The sequence below is a fragment of the Rhinopithecus roxellana genome, chromosome 12, assembly GCF_007565055.1.
Source record: "Rhinopithecus roxellana isolate Shanxi Qingling chromosome 12, ASM756505v1, whole genome shotgun sequence".
Lineage (NCBI taxonomy): Eukaryota > Metazoa > Chordata > Mammalia > Primates > Cercopithecidae > Rhinopithecus > Rhinopithecus roxellana.
Window position 1 is genome coordinate 2412446 of NC_044560.1, and position 16456 is coordinate 2428901.

Consider the following 16456-nt stretch of genomic DNA (forward strand, 5'->3'; position numbering starts at 1 on the left):
CCTGGCCTCCTCCCTTCACTTTAAATTGCATAAATAGACAGACTCTTTCAAGAATTCAAACCCTTCTTCTGTGCTCTTGTAAGATCCTGTCCTGCATATTACTGCTTCTCTGTCAATCGTCTCTTTTCTCATTTCTTCAATTTTTGCAGCCTCTTCCTCTTAACCTACACAACCTTAAAAATGCCTTCCTTTAGTTTTCCCTCCTATTCAAGCTGCTGTTCCAGCCATGTTCTTCCTTCTACAGCCATATCTTTTGTTTTTTTTTTTTTTTTTTTTGAGATGGAGTCTCGCTCTGTCACCCAGGCTGGAGTGCAGTGGAGCGATCTTGGCTCACTGCAAGCTCCGCCTCCCGGGTTCACGCCATTCTCCTGTCTCAGCCTCCCGAGTAGCTGGGAGCTACAGGCGCCCGCCACCACGCCCGGCTAATTTTTTTGTATTTTTAGTAGAGATGGGGTTTCACCCTGTTAGCCAGGATGGTCTTGATCTCCTGACCTTGTGATCCACCCGCCTCTGCCTCTCAAAGTGCTGGGATTACAGGCATGAGCCACTGCACCTGGCCAGTCATATCTTTTAAGAATGTTCTACACTTATTGCTGCCACCACCTCTTATTTTTCATTCACTGAAAACCCCAAAAGCATATACTGATAGTAAATATGCTAGGAATCAAAACACAAAAAGATGTCCCTCAATACTGAAAAGCCTGGATGTAACTGGAAACATGGTAAACATATTTTGTGATGGTTGCTTACAGATTTCTCAGCACCTCTCTCTCAGAGGAGCCCAGGCATCACTTGTTCTTGGGCTGCACGTAGAAAGCTTAGTGGAGTATCCAACAGGCAGCATCTAGAGAGCTAAGAGATTCTGATTCAGTATTCTCTTTAAAGCATTTTAATGTGTTCATATCACTACACATGTGCATACAAATTCATAGAGCCAATATTCGCTGCAGATATAAATGAGGGTGAGGCATCCATAGGAAAATAGCACAGTAAAGTAGAAATCAGAAAAGTTTTGCGGTCACACATTAGGGTTCAAATGTGTGACCCCAAGGTGGCTTCACTTATTGGTTGCATGATCTTGGGAAACTTCTCAGAGCCTCAGTGTCTTCATCTGTAAATTGAGATAATGTCTAACTCCAAGGGTCTGTCTGTTCCCTCCTTCTTCCCTTTCTTCCCTGCTATTAAAAACTTACTTAGCACTATTTGCCAGGTACTGTTCTAGAGGCTGGGGATGTAGCAGTGAACAAAACAGACAAAACTTTCAGCCCTCATGAGATTTACATCCACTATGGACTGAGTGTGTCTCTCCAAAACTCGTATGTTGTATGAAAATTCATAGGTTACATTTCAGTTGTACTCATAGCTGTACAGACAATAAATAGTATAAAGAAGTAAAATAAAGGCGGTAACAAATGTTAAGTAAAAAAACAAGAGGGGAGCAAAAGACGTAAAGATGGAGGGCGCTGCAATTTTAGATGGGGAAGGGGACATCAGGAAGGACCTCCCTGGGAAAGTGACATTTGGATAAAGAAAATGTAGATGAAAACCATGTGGCTGTGCAACATTCCAGAAAGAGAATCCTGAGTGCAGAGACCCTGGAATGGAAGTTTGAAGGCAGAGGGTTAAGAAGCGTCGAGGAGAACAGTGTGGCAGGAGCTGGTGAGGGTTGGAGGGTGGTGAGACAGTGAGGCAACAGTGAGGCACCAGGTCAGAAAAGGCCTGCAGGAGGCTGACCTCGTGGGCCTCGTGAGGCTGCACAAGCTGGAATTTTCTACGTGGAGTGAAACGGGAAGCCTCTGGAGGGCTTGGGCCAGGAGTGACCAAATCTGAGTTATGTTTTGACAGGATCACTCTAGTTGTTACACTGAGGTTCAATGTTAGTATAGGAAGCATGGACGGAAGGAGAAGTGTACTACAATAAAAACCGGACCAAAGATGAATGAGGACTAGAAGGTGGCCGCGGGAAGGATATGCTCAGGTTCAGGATCTGCTGAGGGACTGGACATGCGGCATGACAGAAAGGAGCCAAGGATGACTCCAAGGTATTTGAGCAACCGGCAGAAAGGAGATGGAGAAGAATAGCCAAAAAGCTATGAAGTGGCTAGCACTATGCCTGGCACACAGGAGAGGATCAAATATTAGTTCTTCTTTACAACTCAAAATTTCAGTTCTGACTCAGAGCACAGGCAGTTAGCTCTGACGTGCAAGCATCCCAACACTGGTTAACTTTCTCCAAAAACCAGAATACCTCTCATTGTCTAATTCTTCTTTTGCCAGGGAGGAGGAGGTGAGATCTTAGGCTTCATGTGGTCAGCAAGAGCTGGGTGCAAATCTGTGTTTCCCCACTGAACAGGGAAGGATCAATGAAAAAGACAAGTAAACCACATGGTAAAAATTCAAGAAAATTTTAAAGAAACAGCATTCCGTGTTATGTGTTGTCTCAGTGTGTTCACACTGCTACAACAAAATACCATTAACTGGGTGGCTTATGAACAGCAGGAATTTGTTTCTCACAGATTCCTGGAGGATGGGAAGTCCAAGGTCAAGGTGACAGCAGATTCGATATCTAATTCAATGTCTGATGAGGGCCTGCTTCCTAGACAGCCATCTTTTCACTGTAACCTCACACAGTAGAGGGGTGGGCTAGCTCTCTGGGGTCTCTTTGATAAGGGCACTAATTCCATGACCTAATCACCCCCAATGTCCCCACCTCCTGACATGATCACTTTGGGGGTTAGAATTTCAACATATGAATTTTTGGGGGACACATTCAGTCCATAGTATAAGAAAACGTCTCTAAGTCCTATAACAGTGATTCAGTTTACTGACTTCAGGACATAAGTGATGAGCTACAAATGCTCAAGTCTTAGGGGATGGGGGTGGGGAGACAGCTACAGAACACACATCAAGATGTGCTAAGAAAGCCAGGGCTGGGAGAGTCCATCCTGACTGGTATTTTCCCAGGCTTGGCTCAGGGAATGCTTTCTTTGCCACGTCTGCCAACCAGCTCAACCTAAGTTCAATTTTGAAAGTCAAAGAGCCCAGCCTGTCTCCCATCCCAACAGCTGGAAAGATGCCATCCAGCATTGTAATTTTTGAGTGCACGGAAAACATTAGGGCTCAAAGGTTCCAAGAAGTCCACAGGAAATCTACCTAGCCTTAGTCTAAACAACTGCAGAAAAACAGTAGCCATTCCTGCCTCAAGATAAACATCTACTTTTAGTCTATACATGAAAATCTAAAATTACAAAATCAAAAATTGGATACTGTTAGTTGCCTTGAATGGAAAAAGAAAGGATGGATTTCCAGAGAAAAATCTACTCAAAAACCCACACAGAACAGGAACGGGCAGGGGAGGGTTGGGTTAGAAAACCATGAACCACATTCCCATATGTAATGTACTGTTCCCTCTCAAATTTAGCTCATATCTAGTTTAGCTTTGTGTAAAGAAAATGGTGGAACAGTTGAATGGCCAGTCAAATGGGGTCAGATAAGTTAGTTTCCCGAGATGTGGTTTGGGGATCAATGGCAAATACTTCATCGGTTGAGCTCCAAACTGTATGGGAAAGCACAAAGAATGCCCCCACCTGCTTTCGTCCTGCCTTCCTGGTCAGTTGTTTTGGGTTCTAAAGGCCTTTTCCTTTCACAAGGACCCTTAGTTTGTTTCCTCTGGGCTTTAGGGAGGGTGAATTTCTACTCTAGATGGAGATATTAGGTTAATGAGAAATGCTAGAGGCAGTTCATGACTTTGTACTAGACTGAGTCACTCTGGCCAGAAAGAACAGTTTGGTAACTCTGCAATCCACTTACTGCAAACAAGCCATGACTTGGTTTGGTTTTAGCTCTAATTATATAAAAAGTGAGTCAGGGTTTTTGGGTACCCCCCCACACTCAGGGTGTGACAGGCTGTTGTTTTTGTTTGGGCCCTCTCAGTGAAAGGTGTAACTGTTTTACCCACATAAAAATACTTGCAAAGGCCAGGAGCGGTGGCTCACGCGTGTAATCCCAGCACTTTGGGAGGCTGAGGCAGGTGAATCACCTGAGGTTGGGAGTTCAAGACCAGCCTGACCAACATGGAGAAACCCCGTCTCTACTGAAAATACAAAATTAGCCGGGCATGGTGGTGCATGCCTGTAATCCCAGCTACTTGGGAGGCTGAGGCAGGAGAATTGCTTGAACTTGGGAAGTGGAGGTTGCAGTGAGCTGTGATCGCACCATTGCACTCCAGCCTGGACAACAAGAGCAAAACTCTGTCTCAAAAACGAAACCAACAAACAAAAAAACTTGTAAAAAAAAACAATAGTTAACATTGTATATATGCAGATTATGGTCAAATTATGACAAACAACAATACTAAGCTCAAAAAGTGAAACATTCAGTTAAGTCCCTCCCCCTTTAAACTCACGTGGTGGGTGGGGGCGAAACAAGGGAAAACAAAGGGATGCACAATGGGCCAGTCTTTCCCCACTGGGCCAGCTCCTCATTCCAGAGGCCCACCCTGCTAAGCTCCAGCACCACTGACCCCTCCCCAGGTCCTGCTGCTGCACACCCCTAGCTCCTTCCTGCTGGGGCTGCTCCCTGTGTGCCTCCTCTTGTCCCCACCTGTCTCTTGTCCACATGGCAAGCATCTCCTTGGACCTCAGGATTGGGCACCGGCATGCCTTCCCCTGTGCAGGCCTTCCTTGCCCAGGGTAGAAGAGTCTACCCCTTCCTGAGACCCCCCCCATGGGAACCCGCACAGACGCCAAGCCCAAACCTGGAACGCTTTCCCACATGTGTGTGACTGCAAGGTCTCCTCCCCTGCTGGATGGTGACCCCAAGGGGAGAGGGCTTTGTTTTGTTTATGTCTGTGTCCCCTGTGCCTAGCACAGAGCCTAGCATTTCTACTTGTCCATATATAGTTGTGAACTTGCTCTAGAGACACAATAAATAGACCTGTTAACATGAGGTTTTGCTTTTTGCACATAAATCTATATAGTCAGCTCTATGTGTGGAGTTAGAACAAAGTCAAAACTCCTTCACTAAGTGTCTCAGACAGGGTTAGAACAATTTCCTGGTTTCGGCCACATGCTTTGGCCTGGATGGTATAGCATCCACAAAAGAGCTAATTATACAACAGAGGGTAACACAGGAAATGACTTTAAACTATGCCTCAAATTCTCTGTATCCCCTTGATAACACAGCCTTACATGGTCAATCCCTCCCTGCAAATATGACATTGCAGAGAGGTTCGAGAATGAAGCCTACTAGACAGAGTGCTGCTTTCGCACTGGTACTAAGAGGACGGGCTCTAAATCAGAGAATCTCGGTTCTTAGCCTGGCTCTCTTTGTAACCTTGGGCAAGTTACTTAATTTCTCTGAACCTCAGTGTCCTCATTTATAAACTAGCATTCCACAGGGTCGTTATGAGGATTCAACAAATCAATTTGTATGAAGACTTAGAACAGTACTGGCACATAGTGAAGCAGTCAATACATATGAGTATCTTTTCGTTGTTGTTGTTGAGACAGGGTCTTGCTCTGTCACCCAGGCTGGAATGCGGTGGTGCAAACACAGCTAACTGCAGCCTCAACTTGCTAGGCTCAGATGATCCTCCCATCTCAGCCTCCCACGTAGGTGTGACTACAGGCGCATGCCACTATGCCCAGCTAATTTTTGTATTCTTTGTAGATTTTTTTTCTTTTTGTCATGTTGCCCAGGCTGGTCTCGAACCCCTGGGTTCAAGCAATCTGCTCACGTCAGTCTCCCAAAACATTAGTACTATTTTTAAAGCTGTCCATTCAGCTACTAGTTTAAATTCAAAACTTACTTCAACTGGGCAATCAATATCAGTGCCTATCCCATGTTTTCTGTATAGCAATGCTGAGAAATCAAGATAAACGTAATTAACATTTTAAACACTGACGGTAAGGACACGCTGACATATTCCACAGGGCTAAGCTAATTACTCCATTGTAACTATTTATTTCATAAACTGCATGGCCAGCCTGACAAGCCTCCTGGTCAACTTTGACAAAAGATTATGTGAGACAAATGCCAAGGAAATACAAAATTAACATTGTTGTTATTCCTTATCAGACCACAGACAAAGACAGACCCAGCAACAGTCCAGAATGAAGGAAACAGGTTGTTGGCTTTTGACTGGAATTTCCTAGGATTGTTACCATGTAGTACAGGATTAATCTAAATGTTCCTTTGCACATAGACAAGCTTATGTGGAATGTATCAGAATAATATAATGAAGGCTTAGGTTTATGTGTGAACAAAACTGCTTTCAAAAATGTATCAGTATCAGGCTGATTAAGAAAATACCACAGATTTAAACATACCTTAGGCCTATAAATAAGTTAGTTTGCTGCTTACTGGGGGTGGGGGGAATACACAGGCTAAATAAACAAACGAAAGTACAGGAAAATCAAACACTTACAAAGGAGCTTTTTCTCCTTAAGTAGGTGTAACTAAAATTCAGTTGTATGCTAGGACTACTGAGTATTTTCAAGATAGCGCATGCTGCGGCATTTTAAACCATAGAGCCAAGCTGCTACCATTGCCACCTCAACCACCAAACTTTAAGAGCAAACGCTGTGCACTGACTCATTGCATCCTCCCAGCAGTACCCTCCACGGCTGGCAAGTGGATTTTCCAAGCAAAAGGGAGAAACCTAGAACACACCACAAATAGGTACCTATTTTTGCCTTGATGTGTCAAAGTCAGAGAAAAGGGCAAAATTCAAGCAGCTGACCAATAGTATTTCAACAACAGGATGTTCCCAGGGAGACTGCGGCAAAAGATGTCTTTCATAGTATATGTAATTCCACAAAAATAGCAGTTAAAACCAATACAGCATCAGGCACAATGAAGGACAATTTCAGGTTAGAAAGAACCAAATGCTCAGCCTCTAATTTGTTTTCTTCTGTTTTGAGGCATAAAACAGAGGAATAAAGAATGTGCTGGAAATTTGGGGAATGCACTTCAAACCTTTCTTCCTCCTCCTTCTACACACACACACACACACACACACACACTCTCTCTCTCTCTCTCTCTCTCTCTCTCTCTCTCTCTCTCTCTCTCTCTCTCTCCCTCCCCCTCCCCCCCCACCCCTCACCCACCTCCTCCTCTTCATAAAAGGCCTTTAATTAGCTCACATCCTATCCTGACCAGGGCTGCCTAATACATTCTGACACCAGCCTGTTGGCCAGGCAGTGGGGTCTAAGTGCAGGCCTGATTAGCAGGATCCCAGCGTATCCCCTGCCGCTCTTATCTCCACAGATGCCTGATGAGTTTGGTATCTTCCTCCCAGCCCTCCTGGGAAGCTGCCCCAGCAGGTGCCCATTGGCAATAGTTTTGTGTTACAGGCCTGAATGAATGATCCCCGCAGGAGCTGCCGACTGTTTTCACAGACACAGAAGGCAGTCAAAAGTCCACTGCGTGAACTTGGAATGACCCCAGCTGCAGAGTCACTGGCGGGTTCATCGGGAGGGCAGGCACGCTTTATTAAACAACTAATACTCTTCACAGATAACTTTCCGAAAAAGCAAAAGTGTTAACTCTTTGCAATCTTGCTCAGACAAAACACTTCAGCTGTGGCGGGGCTCCCTGTGTGACTGAGGGTCTGAACCCAAATGAGGGTTGTGAGATGGAGGAACGGCGCCAGCAGGGACCATGATTTCATCTGGCCTGAAGAAGCGTTGGGACTCAGTCACCATTTGGTCTACTGTGTGTGTGTTTTCTTTTTTTTTTTTTTTTAAAGTGTTCCAGATTAAAGCAAAAAGGCAAAAAGCAAAGGTTTCGAGCACCTACTCCAGCGAGGACAGTGTGGCCGGGAATCGGCCTGACAATTACAGCCCCCAGCCAGGCCGGCTCTCGCCACCACCAGAACAAGAGGGTGCCCCCGGCTCATTCTGCCACGTGCCTATGCACCCTCGCAGACATGCGTGGGCCCCCATGGGGCTTCCATTCTAAGTTACCAGGAGAGAAAAGGTACCAAGGTACTATGCTGTGAAGGCCATTGCAAACTTTCATCACCTGTGGGGCTGGTGGGGCAGTCATTCTGTTGGCAGCAGCCAGATGCTGTGCAGTGAGTTCCTTTTAGAAGGAGGACTCAGATGCCAGACACAGTGGCTCATGCCTATAATCCCAGCACTTTGGGAGGCTGAGGCAGGAGGATCACTTCAGTCCAGGAGTTTGAGACTAGCCTCGCAACATAGCGAAAACCCCCCATCTCTACTAGAAAAAGAAATTTAGCCAGGTGTGGTGGTGTGCACCTGTAGTACCAGCTACTCAAGAGGCCGACACGGGAGGATTGCCTGAGCCCAGAAAGCGGAGCTTGCAGAGAGACAAGATGCTGCCATTGCACTTCAGCCAGTGAGACTGTCTTAAAAAAAAAAAGGGATTCAGAAAAGGAAAGGGGTTCAGATCAAAGTGTTCTCATAATTAAGTCAAAGCCATCACAAGTTCTTCCAGGGTTGCTGGACAGCAGGCAACTGGACACATCCACATTTTCAGTGTCCACTGAGAGGAACGGCAAACAGCCACTTCTGTCCTAGGGCAAGAACAAGTACTAAAGATGTTTTCGCTCTTTTCTTTTCTTTTCTTTTTTTTTTAGACAGAGTTTTGCTCTTGTTGCCCAGGCTGGAGTGCAATGGCACAATCTAGGCTCACCACAACCTCTGCCTGCCCGGGTTCAAGCGATTCTCCTGCCTCAGCCTTCCAAGTAGCTGGAATTACAGGCATGTGCCACCATGCCCAGCTAATTTTTACTTTTAGTAGAGACGGGGTTTCTCCACGTTGGTCAGGCTAGTCTGGAACTCCTGACCTCAGGTGATCCGCCCGCCTCAGCCTCCCAAAGTGCTGGGATGACAGGCGGGAGCCGCCGCGCCCGGCTTGCTCTTTCATTTCACACAGCCTTTAGAAGGAACCCAATGACAATTCTAATAACAACATACAGAAAAACACATACGAACATTTAGAAAAATTTTAAAATTCATTTTCACCAACAAAGTTAGATTAATTTTGGCATCACCCAAAGACTATGTGTCTATTAAAGTTTCATCTCTACTGCATCTCACCACTGCCTACTAGATCTAATTATAAAGGGATTCCCTATTTCTTTTCATGGGGGCAGGTCTTGTTCTGTTTTCAGGGGAGATGCAAAAGTTTTGCATGGGTTTACTCACTGGGTAAGATTCTGCTGAAGGACTAGTAATAGAAGGTGCTTTAAGGAGCTATACTCCCTGCAACCCCTTCTGGTAAGTTGACCTTGACACAGAACAGACTGGTTCAGTGCAACAAACCCTTGAGGGCTTTCTAGATAGCAGGCTAAGTGCTTAGGGTTAAAGCTACCAAGACAGTATGACTTAGTCCCTTGTGCTCATGGAACTCAGTATAGTATGGGAGACAGACACACAAATGGATAAAAAAAATAAAGAATGCTGAGAAAATATACACTAGGCAAGGCTTACACTTTTCTCCCCCTCACTCCTACCAAGCAGGTGCCCACAAGCTGCCGGCCCCGCCTCGACAATCATACTAGATCCGTAGCCAGGAAGCTTGGGTTTGGCGGCTGGCCCTGTGACTAGTTAGCTGTGAGAGCCTTACAGGGCCTCAGTCTCTCTGCCTATCATTTGAGAGGCTAAAGGCTGACCTTGACGCTCTTTCCCAAATCCACTATCCGAAGAGTTTCTACTGAACACCAGCGACGGTGTTAAGAGTCCGCATCTGGGAAAAGCTAATGTAGCTTTGCCATATTCAGCTGGAATAACTAAGAAAAGTTTTAGTGTTGATACATCTCTTAGGAAGAATACAAGATGGGGTTAAATAGAAAGGCAGAAGTTAGAGAGTTTAAATTATCATATGAAATATTATGAAAACTAGGTTTCTCACCAAATTCAATTTTATAACATAAGTTAGACAGAGTTCACTGTTATGTTTTTACCTTTTACGGAGAAACAAGTGGCAAATTCTTCCTGTGTTTAGTCCTAAGAACTTTTATCTCTCCATATAATTTATTCGTCGAGGCACCTCAGTTTGTCACATTAATTGATTTCTAAGCAACTCCTTTGTAGCAATCCTACAACTTTCACTTGCTGATTCTACTGGACACAAAATCCAAACAGGCTGGTGAAATCTATCTGGCTTTGCTCCCTTTTGCTTTGTTTCTTAGCGATTGTAGGACTGGACATTTGCATGGCCCACTGAGATTGCAGAACCAAGCATTCACATGATCTGGCATGGGGGCTAGGAAAGCAAGGCCCTCTTGCAAGCAAAGTGTTTCACAGCTGTCTTCACGGCATCAGAAGCTCTTCTGACTCTCCTCTGAGAAGGCTTAGTGGAGTAGGAAAAGAGTGGGCTCAGAGTTTGTGAAGCCTGGGCACCATCCCCTGGTTCCAACACTGACTGCACGGTCTCAGCAAAACCATTTAACCTGTATGACTTAATTTCCCATCACTGGAAGGGAAGTGATAATCATACCTAACCTGCTGGCCCCATTGGGATGTTGCAAGGTTAAATTATCTCACAGACATGAAAGTGCTTTAATTCCTGAAGGAGGAAAGAGTGCTTTCTAGAGCAGCAGTGTGGTCTTTGGAAAACAGCCTAGGGCTGTAAAGAGCCTGGTCCTCTTCCACAAACTCCCTGTTTGACCCTCCAGAAGTTAATTACCTTCACTGTGACTCAGTTTCTTCATCTGTCAAATGGGGATAAACCTGACTCTTTAATGCATAAGTTTGTGAAGATCAAATGGTAACAGGAGGATGCTACAAAGGTGGAATTGCTATAAAGCTACAAGGAGCCATTAGTGCCTCTTCTTTTATAACTAACTGGCATGATCCTTGCTCATTTCCAAGTTACCAATAAAGAGAAAATTACCTCAATGGCCACAATATCCTGCTTTGAACATTACAATGGCAACAAAACTGAGACAAGGGGCTGTTTTGGGAAGCATGTTCTGCTTAATTTTCATTTCAGTGAAAACAATTAAGGTTTCTAAACCAGTGTTTTATTATATAAATTCAATACCTTGCAGGAAATGTTTACTTAAAACATTTTCATCGAATAAAGCAAACAAATATTTCCCATAAATATTCTTTTAATTCATTAGACTAAGAGGGACTAGGTTTTCCTCTCCTTCCTCTAAACCAGTTTCCTGCTACCTTAAGCCAAGCCTGGGTCCAATCAATAGTGCACACCTGGCCTCATCAGAGCCAGGTAAGTATCAGCTAAGCGCTTGCTGTGCCCCAGTGCTGTGCTAGACCTGAGGCATGGCGAAGGAGGAGAAGAAATAGGATTCTAAAAGTCAATGTCCTTTTCCTGTCTATATTGCCATAGTATGATTTTGGCTATTCACCAGCTTACAGATACGTTTGGGGGCAAACTTGTAAAAAGTTTGTTTGGGCCGGGTGCAGTGGCTCACGCCTGTAACCCCAGCACTTTGGGAGGCCAAGGTGGATGGATCAGCTGACGTCAGGAGTTCGAGACAAGCCTTGTCAACATGGCGAAACCCCATCTCTACTAAAACTGTAAAAATTAGCTGGGCCTGATGGCGGGTGCTTATAATCTCAGCTACTCAGGAGGCTGAGGCAGGAGAATCGCTTGAACCTAAGAGGCAGAGGTTGCAGTGAGCCGAAATCACACCACTGCACTCCAGCCTGGGCGACAAGAGCAAAACTCTGTCTCAAAAAAAAAACAACAAAAAAAGGCTTGTTTATTTCCATTAAAAAAAAAAAAAAACACAGAAAATAGGAAAACACATTCATTGAATGTATACCATGTGAAAAATGCTATGACAGATAAAAGACAACCCACATGGATACAACCTGGATCACTTTAATTTTCCTTACAGTAACTATTTACAGCTAAAGGGGAAACTGGCAAAAAAAAAAAAAAAAAAAAAAAAAAAAAAAAAAAAAATTGCTGTCAGATAAAATCCTGGCCCCCCTCCACAGGCTTTAAAGGTCTACTCTGGGATGCAAATACATACAGACCACTGCATTCCATCTTTTGTCTCCAGCCAATCTCATCCTTGAGGAACAGAATCAAGTGTTCTTACCCCTTGCCCCACAGCACTTCTCTCATGGAACTGTGCAGCTTGCACAGACCCCACTGCAATACTTATTTCCTCTCGATTATCATTACTTACTCCTTCTCTGCCTTACCTGTTCCACATTCTCACAAAAAGAAGAAAACATTTTCTAAGTCTTCCTTTCTAACACTCTTTCACAGTGCCCAACACCTAATTGGTGATGTGAGAAATGCTGACGGGTATCAGAGATGTGTGCACAAATGGTTACAATTCAAGGTAAAATCTGGTGCCTGCTGTCATGGAAGCACACGGGGCCATGGGAACTCACGGTGGGGAGAAATCATGTTCTTAACATGGCATGTGGGCTGGGCCTTCCAGACCTGGAGCCTCTGGCCAGAAACGGAGAAGGGCACCCCAATCAGAGGCAAGACTGAGTACAAGCGCAAGGGAAGGACAGCACGAGCGTGACTGGAGAAATGGCCGCATGGTCCACTCTCTGTCACGTACTCTGCACACTTTACACTTGACGTCCCCACCATCATCCTGAGCAAACTGTCACAAGGACAGATAACCAAACGCCACATGTTCTCACTCATAGGTGGGAACTGAACAATGAGAACACTTGGACACAGGATGGGGAACATCACACACTGGGGCCTGTCATGGGGAGGGGGGAGGGAGGAGGGATAGCATTAGGAGATATACCTAATGTAAATGAGTTAATGGGTGCAGCACACCAACATGGCACATGTAACAAACCTGCACATTGTGCACATGCACCCTAGAACTTAAAGTACAATAATTAAAAAACAAACAAAATTCAGCTTTCAAAACTAAAAAATAAAAATAAAATTAAAAAAACCTCACTTCCCCAATGTGGCTCCTAGTTTTTGAGCATCCTTATGTACCTAACTAGAAAATTTCCTTGTTCTCAGGAATGGCACTGGAGGGCTTCCCCATTGGTGTGTAATAGAAAAGAAAAAGCGAAGCTGTAATTCCCCCTTGCCTGCTGGAGGTCAGTGTGATATGCCTGTGCTTGTATCCAGGGACCAACTGTGCCCCCACATCACTATTTCAGGACATGCTGAGGCCTCCCTTCCAAGTCAGGCCGGACACGCCATCATGTGGCTATGAGGAAAGCCAAGGAAAAGCCAGACTCTCACCCGCTTCTACAAGTATCTTCCTTTTCCTCTTAGGGGGGATTCTCCCTCATCCCCAACACTGTAGAAATTACTTAATGTCCTGACATAAACTTCAATTTTTCTCTCTACCATCCTCCACTTCACAAAAACTCTGCTACAAGAATTACTCTTGTCAAATATTGTTTCTTTGTGAACTCTCAGATATATGACTCTGAAATACCTCACACAAATAGCAGCACAGTTAATGAACAGTGCAACAAGCCTCTAAGAGGGAAAGACACATTTTTCTCTACCTCTGTTCTCTGAAATTCATTTTGCAGGGAAGGACAGGCTAACAAGGCTCATAGACAACACTGGCAATGGAAAACCCAACTATAATATGGAGACAATGTTGTGAATCTTCACCTGGAGTATGAGGTTAAGAAGTACAGCTGTCCCTCAGTGTCCATGGGGGATTGGTTCCTGGACATGCAGAAGACACCATCCATCCACAGATGCTGAAGTCCCTGATATAAAATAGTGTGGAATTTGTATACAACCTACACACATCATCCTGTCTATAAATCATCACTAGATTACTTATAATGCATTACTTTACCATGTAAATGCTATGTAAATAGCTGTTATTCTGTATGCTTTAGGGAATAATGACAAGGAAGAAAATAGTACATGTTCAGTACAGACACAACTACCCTTTTTTTTTGGTTTTGATCTGTGGTTGGTTAAATTCATGAATACAGAACCCACAGATACGGAGGGCTGACTGTGCTGTTCAGCAATGTTCCAGGAGTCAGGAGAGCTAGGAAGAAGTGCAAAAGCTCTACCACTTTTTGTTTGGCCATCTTGAGCAAAGTTATTTACTTCCACCGGGTCTCCGTTTCTTCATCTATAAAATGGTAACAGGAGTGATAAGAATAATAATGACAATAATAATACCATTTATCTTGTTTTAGGCTTATAGAAAGGATCAAAGATACGTGAATGCTTACCAACAACTAAAAATCAAGACAAATATAAAGTGGTATTATTATTCTTCCAATAAGGAATGATGAAACTCTAGTAAGTTAATCATATTGTTCCATTTCTCCAAGAAGCAAACCATAGTTTAGTTCAACAGAACTAAATTTATTTATTTATTTTTTGAGACAAAGTCTCACTCTTGTCGCCTAGGCTGGAGTGCAATGGCGCGACTCGGCTCACTGCAACCTCCGCCTCCCAGGTTCAAGTGCTTCTCCTGCCTCAGCCTCCCGAGTAGCTGGAATTATAGGCGCCCGCCACCACACCCAGCTAATTTTTTTATTTTTAGTAGAGACGGGGTTTCACCATGTTAGCCAGGCTGGTCTCAAACTCCTGATCTCAGGTGATCCACTCGCCTCAGCCTCCCAAGGTGCTGGGATTACAGGCGTGAGCCACTGCGCCTGGCTGCAGAACTAAATTGAAAACTCTCAGGAATAAGAGACTATCCCCAACATTCTCCCTCTGGCTTCTTAATTCAAGCAATGGTATCACTAAGCATCTGAAAGCCAATCTGTTAGCAGAACTGAGAGATCAAAAATCTACAAAATTTGAAAAGCTACAGGAGAGACTAAGGGGAAAAGGGTAAGGAAAGAAAAGGACTATTGGGGACAATGAGTTTATTTTATCACTGGAATTGATAGTGGGAATGCACAGTTCTCCCTAATTCTGGGTACTCTGCCTTGAAAATTAAATACTCTTATCTTAAAATGATATCCTAGTTGTTTAGAAATGCTTAAAGGAGTGAAGTTCAGGAAACTGGCTTAAAGAAATTGCAACTTAACACATAGCATTTAGAGGAAGACAGTCATCAGGAAAGTGATCTGAAGATCACTATCAGCTCATACCAAAGAGGTCCAAAGTTCTACTCTGCTTCCTGGGCCAGGCAGGAGGGGAGGCCTGGGGACTGCACATCCCACATGATTTAAATTTGAATAAATCGGCCGGGCGCAGTGGCTCAAGCCTGTAATCCCAGCACTTTGGGAGGCCAAGACGGGCGGATCACGAGGTCAGGAGATCGAGACCATCCTGGCGAACACGGTGAAACCCCGTCTCTACAAAAAAATACAAAAACTAGCCGGGCGAGGTGGCGGGCGCTTGTAGTCCCAGCTACTCGGGAGGCTGAGGCAGGAGAATGGCGTAAACCCAGCTGCAGTGAGCTGAGATCCGGCCACTGCACTCCAGCCTGGGCGACAGAGCGAGACTCCGTCTCAAAAAAAAAAAAAAAAAAAAAAAAATTTGAATAAATCTTGGATCAGGAACATCATCTGGGTCAGCTTACTCAAATGCTTTTGAGTCATACATTTTCTATTTGAATGAAGAAAAATCTCCCAATCCTCTTCTCCCATTTCAACCCTTTTACACTAGATTAGAGATTTCCAGATAGGAAAGATTAATTCGGAAAGCTGAGAAATCACAGTTGGAAAAGTCCAAGGCCCAACACAGAGGTGTTAAAGTTGGGAACGAATGGAAGACTGCTTGAGTTTTACTTTTAAGCAATGTTGTTTCCAACGGCTTGTGGTTTTGCTTCTACAATGTTTAGAGTTTGGTAAAAGATTATACCTGGGAAGTTGCATTGTATGGAGGAAAAATAGAGGCTGCCTCCCAAATTAATTTTTTTCGAAGACTTCTAGCTCCAATAGTGAGTCATTATTAAATTTCAATCAAGGTTCCTGACAAATCTGAGTCTAATTTTTCTCATCTGTAAAACGGGCTTAATCCTCCCTCCTTCCCTCCCTCCCTCGCTTCCTCCTTTCTTTCCTTCCTATTGGGTATATGTGAAAGTTACATGAGAGAGCATAGGGAAAGATCCTAGGCCCATAGTTGACATGCAGGAGTTAATAAGTGATGGCTATACTCTTCACATTGCTGATTTTTTTTTTTTTTTTTGAGACAGAAATAGCGTTGTTCTGTCGCCCAGACTGGAGTGCAGTGGCACGATCTCAGCTCACTACAACTTCTGCCTCCTGAGTTCAAGCGATTCTCCTGTTTCAGCTTCCCGAATAGCTGGGATTACAGGCATGTGTGCCCAGCTAATTTTTGTATTTATAGTAGAGGTGGGGTTTCACCATGTTGGCCATGCTGGTCTCGAATTCCTGACCTCAGGTGATCCACCTGCCTCGGCCTTCCAAAGTGCTGGGATTGCAGGTGTCAGTCACCACGCCCAGCCTGCTTTCTGATTTTTAAGTGTGATATTGACCAAGACATTCCTTTTTTCTCCTAAGAATAAACTTTGATTCAGCTTTTCTTCAAGATGGAGATAGGCTTTTAGAAAGAACAA

The 16456-nt window shown here is 44.3% G+C and overlaps 1 protein-coding gene across 6 annotated transcripts in view; it reads right to left on the bottom strand.

Annotated features, from left to right (window-relative positions):
* Nucleotides 1-16456, bottom strand: part of VPS13D (vacuolar protein sorting 13 homolog D) — a 294906-nt gene that overhangs the window by 72202 nt on the left and 206248 nt on the right. Inside the window, exon 65 of one of the 6 annotated variants that reach the window (XR_004060385.1) lies at nt 13567-13667. The exons of the other annotated variants lie outside the window; for them this stretch is intronic. The gene's annotated coding sequence lies outside the window, so the exon portion shown is untranslated. The remainder of the gene's footprint in view (nt 1-13566; nt 13668-16456) is intronic. 6 annotated transcript variants of the gene reach the window in all.